The sequence below is a fragment of the Otolemur garnettii genome, unplaced genomic scaffold, assembly GCF_000181295.1.
Source record: "Otolemur garnettii isolate 467f Iridium unplaced genomic scaffold, OtoGar3 scaffold00142, whole genome shotgun sequence".
Lineage (NCBI taxonomy): Eukaryota > Metazoa > Chordata > Mammalia > Primates > Galagidae > Otolemur > Otolemur garnettii.
In genome coordinates, this window is record NW_003852537.1 from 1,194,436 (window position 1) to 1,202,240 (window position 7,805).

Below are 7,805 nucleotides of genomic sequence, written 5' to 3' on the forward strand. Positions count from 1 at the left end.
AGACATGAGAGAATGGAATATCCTGGAAGAATGTCAGCCTTAACCCCTCAGGAGCCCTCAATGTGGGGGATGAATATAAAATATTCATTCTAGGATTTGGACTATGAAGATTTCAGTTCATTGTGACTTTGGGTGTGTCACACAGGCGGCAGGAGAGAAGGTGATGAGTAATGTAGTTACTGCTGTTAGAGTTATAGTTATTATTTATTGCCTACATGTGACCTCTCTCCCTTGACCATTCCAGTTCCTGAGGCAGTGAGGGAACAGCTGCTGTATCTTTAAAATCACAATCCCTGTAACCTGTCTTTCTCATTCACTTCATAGGTTTGGTACCCATTCCCATGGACTTTTTAAGAAGTTGGGAATTCCTGGGCCCACGCCTCTCCCTATTCTAGGAAATGTTCTCTCTTACCGCAAGGTGAGTTTTTGAACCCCATCTTTTGCTTCCTATGTCTGTAAACATCACCTTAGTTCTGTCATAAAAGATGCTCCTCCTCAGGCTGAAGTTCTGGGGTTTTACAATGCAGAAGTGAAGACCCTGGGCCGAGGATCCCCAGGCTTACCTCAGAGCTCTGTTGTCTATTCCTGAGAGCCTCAGGTTTGTGTCAGTAGAACAGCCCAGGTCTCTGGCAGCTCAGGACTCAATGTTCAGGACTTGATGTTCAGATTGTGTGAGCAAAGTCTTTTTGCCTAGTGCATATTCACAGGAAGGTGCAGTCATCCTCGGTATTAGGAGAAATGCAGGAAGGGAGACCCTAGAGGCTCATTTAGCTTGTGCACCAGATCCAAACGGTCTTCTTTGGCAGGGGCTATGCAGTAGCATTTTTGTCCTTCCTCTAGCATAGCTTGGAGACTTCAGTTTATTGGACATCCCAAGTAGTCACTACCAGGTAATTTGCACCTACTTAGATTTTCTCAAGAACTACTAATAACTTAGGGGTACTTGCAAGCTGCACCCCAGATTTTGTTACCCATAGTATATTTTGTAAATTTTTTTTTTATTAAGCCAGGTATACTTAGATCATGAATACATTTATACCTTTGTGGGGTTCAGTGTGTTGATTATTTGTACAAATTCGAGTGCTTACATCCTCCTAATTAACATAGCTTTCACCTCATTTACTTATTCACAGTGTTAAGACATTTGTGTTCAATACTTGATAGATTTAACTTGTACCTTTGCAATATGCTCCATAGGTGTGCTCCCACCTTTAACCCTCCCTCTATAGAACTACTCCCCTCCCTTCCCATACTCTTTCCCCTCCTTCCTTCCTCCTGGGCTATTACATGGATGGAGCTGGAAAATATTCTTCTTACTAAAGTATCTCAGGTATCTAAAAAAAATATCCAATGTACTCGGTACTACTATAAAATCAATTTATAATCACTCACACTTTCATATGAAAGATGAATCACAACTATATTTTGCAAATTTACCAGGCAGAACAAGAGAGTTCTGCTTTGCTTCTTTTCCCTCAAAGATCTCCTCTGGGTGAGTCAGAGCAGGGGGTGGGTATGACTGAGATAGCACTGTGCTTGTCCATGCTTAACTATACAATGAATTTTGTTGTGTTTTGGTTTTTTTCAACAAAGGCAAACTTGCTTATGTAAATCACTAGAAAGGAATATCACCAGAAAATTACCAAGAATTTGACTTAACTATTATAGGTGTCATATGGACTAATGATTCTTCATCCAGGACCTGGCCCCTGGAAAGAAAGGAATAAGCCCATATCCACAAAACCACCAGCAGCTAAACCCATGTGCAGGTAGCTCTCTGACCCAGATTCCTTTCCCACACACCATAGGCTCGTTTCTTGAAATTCTTCCAATTCAGCTAATTATTGCCTAAGATTCCATATTTTTTACTTCTGCAAAAGCAATAATTTCCTCTTCACTCTTCTCTGATCAAACCATTAGGAAATGTACCCCAAGATCCGTGTATTTGAGATCTCTTTTTGCAAAGTTAAAATATCACAACTGTAACTAGGCAACAGAAAGATTTGGTTTTAAGCTTCAGAAGTGAAAACGTGGAGCAAGTATTATAATTTGCTGTGTCCTGTGTGAAGAAATTGCATTACCTGATCTTTTCCATGTTGAACTGGACAGTGGGAGGGGAGTCCACTTTGTCATTGACTCAGCCACTCATTTTCTTACTCAACAACATGCCTTAGACTTATATAAATCTTCTAGACCAAAAGAGGTTCCTGGTGTCTTTAACTTCCTCATTCCACTAGAATTCTATAGAGACCTTGTGAGACTGATGAACAGGATGCTGAAAAGGAAATGAAAGAATGTGCATTCCCTCAGCCTCAGTGTCCTTATGCACTCATGGAGGTGTTAACTCGGAGAGTCATAGGTGTAGAAATAATACATGCACAAGCACAGCACTTCCAACATATAGGGGGTTATTTAGTATTCATAAACAAGGGTAAGTCATTCTATATCCCATTGCAATTATCTCCTCTGTTTCCCCCCACTTCTCCTAAAACATTTCAGAACAAGAGGTTTCCTCTAACTGCCAGTGAAACATAGTAAGACTGACCTGTACAGATCCACTTTTTTTGCCCTAATTACAGGTAGGATTGAGTACATTGGAAATAATAATCAAGTTTTATTTTGTTTCCTCTCCCAGGGATTCTGGAAATTTGATGAAGAATGTTACAAAAAGTATGGAAAAACGTGGGGGTGAGTATTCTGGAAATTTCCACTGCATAGCTTGCTGCTGTGATGATGCCCTCACTGCACACAGAACAATCTCAGCCCTCTTGGAATGAAGCCGTTGTCAGACTAAATAACAAAGATAGAAAGGTCCTCTCAATGAAAATGGGAGTTCTTTGGGAATAAAGCATTGCAATGGGAATATGCATGTTATAGTAAACTATATGCTTATTTGGAGAAGCAAAGGGGAAAAAAAAGTTTTTAAAGGAAAAAATAGTAGGATTACATAACTATCTTGAAATACTTATCTTTAGCTATAAAGTTCAATGATAAGTATAAACCAGTCTGAGATTGGACAGGAACTTACGGGGCAGCTACCTTTGTAGAAGTACTTTTATCTAAGAATACTTATGGTCTTTCTGCAAGGTCATGTTTTTTGTAGAATATTTCATGCCAATTTTGTTTTCAGGCACAGAAACTTGAAATGCTCTCTTCATAGCCTTCACAGGATTCTATGTCAGGTTTTATTTATTTTTATGACATCAGAGACTGTTTTGATTATGACAACTTTCCTACTCTCTATTGCAAAGCTTTTGGAGCCTTATCCTGCCCAGAATTCCATAGGTCACCAGGTATTGAGGTGTGCAGGCTGAGAACATTGCAGGTTACCACTTTTCCCCCAGGCTTTGACGGTCCATGGACACCACGTGTCACTTTCTGTCCATTGCCTGGCTATTCACCTCTTCTCCTTTTTTCCTACCTTAGGTCAACTTTAATTGAATAAAATACATTATTTCACACTCTTCTAATATGTATTCACAAATGAGTGATATTACCTCCTTCCCACGTTGATTAGCTTTTAATTAAAAACCAAATTCTTAAATTTTTAGATTTTAACGTATGTTTTTGAAAGAAGAGCTGGAGATAGAGATAAACAGATTGGGAAATCATTTATACTCTGCTTTTCTTTCTCTGTGACTACAGAACTTTGTTTTGTGTTGTTTTTGAAATTTAAGCTTAGATGTTTAAAGAGCAATGTATACAAGTGTATGTCTATGACATCCTACTAACACTGAAGAAGAGATACAGATTATCCTAAATCCCTGAGTTCCTTAGAGGGCTGATGCACATTATGACTTTAGGGCCATATGACTGAGGGTCTACAGCCTCAGCCAACTGCAGAAACTGTTCCCTTCAGAGCTGCAGGTGATTTGGTGGGAGCAGCAGAAAGTGCACCCTGGGTCTGTGCACTACCAGCAAGTGGGAGAAGGTTCTCTTCTTCCTGCCTCTTAACAAAAGGTTTCTGGTTATTTATACTTATGACCTTTCAGAAGAGATATTTTGTGTTTAAAATGTCTCTTTCCCAGTTGAGCCATGTCACCCTTCATTCTATGAAGCCTCCATTTGCTTCTGTGGTCAGAATCTTGCTGTATGTCCTTCCCTAACTTGAACTGGGACCTAATGTTGCTGTGTAGTGTACAACTAGGGCTGTAGATGAAGTAATTTCAGGATCAAAGTCTAGATTCCTGTGTGTGGCTTCAGATGCAGAATCAGCACTTGAGGTTTGTTTAATCAACTCTATTTTCCTAACACAGGTTGTATGATGGTCGACAGCCTCTGCTGGCTATCACAGACCCTGAAATGATCAAAACAGTGCTAGTGAAAGAATGTTATTCTGCCTTCACAAACCGGCGGGTAGGTGTCCGTGTTTTAATTTTAAATTCTGATTTGTTTATTTATTAAACTTCTATCTTGAAATACTAATACAGTCATAGAAATTTGTCAAAAAAATGTACAGGAAGTTTCCATGGACACTTTTTCCTGTTTCTGCTAATGGCAAAACCTCACATCACTAAAAATGTAGTATTTGCCTGCTACTGTAGTTAAAGGAAATTCATATTGATACAGTTCGCAGAGCTTTTTCACCTGCCCTCAGTGTTATGTGCCCTCATTTTTGTGGTGTATGTGTGTGTGTAGCTCCATGCAACTTTCTCACACTGGCAGATGTGTGTAACCAGCAGCACCATCAGGGCTCAGAAGGGTTCCAGCAGCATGAGGCTCCCTCCTCCTGTCCTTCCACAGTCATGCTGCCTGGTCTGCCCTTTTCACTTAACAAGTTCTATTCAGAGCAAAGGTATTTTCCTGTTTTTCAATTTTGAGTGGGCCATTTTATTAATATTTCCTTTTATGGATTGTGCTTTTGGTGTCAAGTCTGAAAATTCTTCCTCCAGCTGTCCTCTACTGTTGTTGCTTTCTCTAAAGTTTACACAGTTGTATCCTTTGCAGTTAAGTCTTTGATCTATTTTCTGTCAATTTTTGTATAAGGCATGAGGTTTAGGTCGAGTTTCGTTTTGTGGCCTATGGTTGTCCAATTGTTCTAACAGTATATTGGAAAGAGTGTCCTCCCTCCACTGAATTGCTTTTCGCACACTTGTCAAAAATCATTTGGACCTAGGCAAGTGCATCATTTCCCATTCTCATTCTGTTCCACTGATCTCTCATTCTCTGTTCTGTTCCACTGGTCACTGTGTCTATCCCTACTCTAGTCCTATACTGCTGTGACTGTGGTAGCTGCATAGTAAGTCTGAACAGCAAGTAGAGTGATCCCTCCAACTTTATTATTTTCCCAGAGGTCTTCCTGCAGTTTCTTCATTAGAAAATACAATTACTCTTTTCTCTATCCATGGGGAAAAATAAGAGAAGAAGGCTTTCCAGTGATTGTATTATTTCTAAAAAATAGTTTTGTAATCTTTTAAGTATTAACTACTATTTTAAAAAATCACCAAATCAAGGTATCCTTTTTCAAATTGCTCATATTATGATATCAGTAAAGACAGAACTACTGTGAGGCAACACATTCTGCCAAGCCTACTGGGTGAACTGTCATGGCTCTCTTCCTTCTCTGCACAGCCCTGGAGCAGATACAGGCCTTCGTCCCCTCTATTACATTGGAGGAACAATTCCCTACCAGGGGGATCATTTGCATTTAAAAGATGACTCAAATATAGAGGCTGGAAAGCATACCAGGTGACTGGGTGACCTCAGACACACATACACACACAAACACACACACATGTGTGTGCTCACAGGAGGTGAAGCATTTGGGATAAATCTACATTAATACCCAGCATGGGGTCTGCCACCTTTTACAAAGTCACTAAATAGTTATTAAGTAAGTGATGTCTGTTTAAACATTTCTACATGTGTGGAGATGTGCAAGACTAAGAAATAATTGTGATCTCCAAGACTTATATGGGACGATATCTTTTTGATTTAAATTATAGCCTTTTGGTCCAGTGGGATTTATGAAAAGTGCCATCTCTATATCTGAAGACGAGGAATGGAAGAGAATAAGAGCATTGCTGTCTCCAACCTTTACCAGTGGAAAACTGAAGGAGGTAAGAAAACAAAAGAATTAGAAACTTAAAGAATGAATCTGGGCACAAGGCAAAAATAAAATCATAGCCTCTTTGTGGGAGGTAGTGCACTAAGGTTAGGCTTGCTACAAATCGCCTTTTATCTTTATGTCTAGAAAAGTCAATTGCAAAATTCATTATAAAATGTCACTATTCCATGCTAGGGGCAAGCAACGCCCTTCTGGGACTTGAGTCTGCTCACTTAATATGTGTGGTGTTGTTTTGTGCTTAGATGTTCCCCATCATGAGCCAGTATGCAGATGTGCTGGTGAGAAACCTGAGGCAGGAGGCAGACAAAGGCAAGACCATCACCTTGAAAGAGTGAGTAGGAGCACAGTCTTGGGGTTCTGTGCTGCCGTGAGACCCTATAGCTGTCTGCCATGGGGCTGATATTCCCACTACTAAGTCACTTCAATAACCACACAGAAACAGGATGTGTGTGGTGTTACCTCTCCAATGGGCCACCCAAGAAGGGGCAGTTTGCATAGAAGCCAGGGCAGCTAGAAATAGGGAAGTGTCTTCTCCCCTGTGCATAGGATCCAGGAGGAATTAATCTCATGAAGTGTTGTTTGAATATTCCGGAAGACAAAATACATAGTTTAGAAAGAAGAAACATGACTGCACCAGAGATTTAGCCAGGGAGCATATGGAATGGTGAGAGGGCAAGTGGCTTGTTACCTGTTGGCTGACAGTGAACTGGGCAGAAGAGTGACTGTGGGAGATTTGGGAGAATGTAAATCTTATCATGGTTTTACTGAGGATATCACCAGACTCTAAATATTAAATCTTCCCCCCATTTCTGCTTCCTCCAATATTAAAAGAGAGAGGGCTCTGTAAAAGCTATTTGTAGGGGACCACTATCATTTAATGTCTAACCTGACATATTTCTGAATTATGCAGGATTGATACGTGTACACTGACACTGTCCTGGGCAGAGTGGGGACATGTGGTCATTCAGCTATGAGATTCCTCCAGTCAGTTTGGGTGGGATCTATTCTTTTGTCATTTTTTTTTTTACCTTAGAAAATTCTGAATTCTTACCTTCTGTAGAAATGCTTCTATAAAAGGCTAATACCAGATGACAGGATTTGAGGAAAGGGAGCCTTGCGAGAACCTCAGCAGGGAATATAAGGAAGAGATGCTGTTCATGGCAACTCAGAGCAGGGTGTTGCTGGTGTATAAAGTGCTGAGGAGGAAGCACCACTGTGCGTCTCTCTGCTGAGGCAGTGTGTCCTCTCTTCAGTCAGTAGGATGTTAGTTATTCCACTCCTATCTACTGAAGCACAGTGTAAACACGCCTTTATTATTCTCCACACTCAATACACACTACTGTAGTTTGTCTGACTCTGGGTCTCTGTTCCCCTCTGAGTGACCTCCTTGAACTCAGAGGTGGGTATGATACACCATAGTGTCCCCATCAGTCCCAGAACAGGGCCAGCTGCATCACTGGTACCTGATAACAACACTATGTGAGTGGGATGGGAGGTGATCTAGCAGATAGTTCTGAAAGTCTGTGATTCTTTATTGTCCTAACGGAGCATATGGATTTACACATAGAACTTGCTGAATGTGTAGCAGAAGAACAGTAAAGAAGTGCTAATTTCCCCAGAAGTGCATTAATGTACATAGTTACCATTCAATAAAAAAAAAAAAAAAAAAGAAATGCTAATTTTGCGTGGCTCCGGTAGCTCAAGGTAGTAGGGCGCCGGCCCCATATGACAGAGGTGG

The 7,805-nt window shown here is 40.5% G+C and overlaps 1 pseudogene across 1 annotated transcript in view; it reads left to right on the top strand.

Moving 5' to 3' along the window:
* LOC100940654 overlaps positions 1-7,805 on the top strand; it is a 25,001-nt pseudogene that overhangs the window by 3,489 nt on the left and 13,707 nt on the right. The window contains exons 2-6 of the transcript XR_002775543.1: positions 325-418; positions 2,636-2,688; positions 4,257-4,356; positions 5,946-6,059; positions 6,310-6,398. The product of XR_002775543.1 is annotated as a cytochrome P450 3A4-like (transcript). The remainder of the gene's footprint in view (positions 1-324; positions 419-2,635; positions 2,689-4,256; positions 4,357-5,945; positions 6,060-6,309; positions 6,399-7,805) is intronic.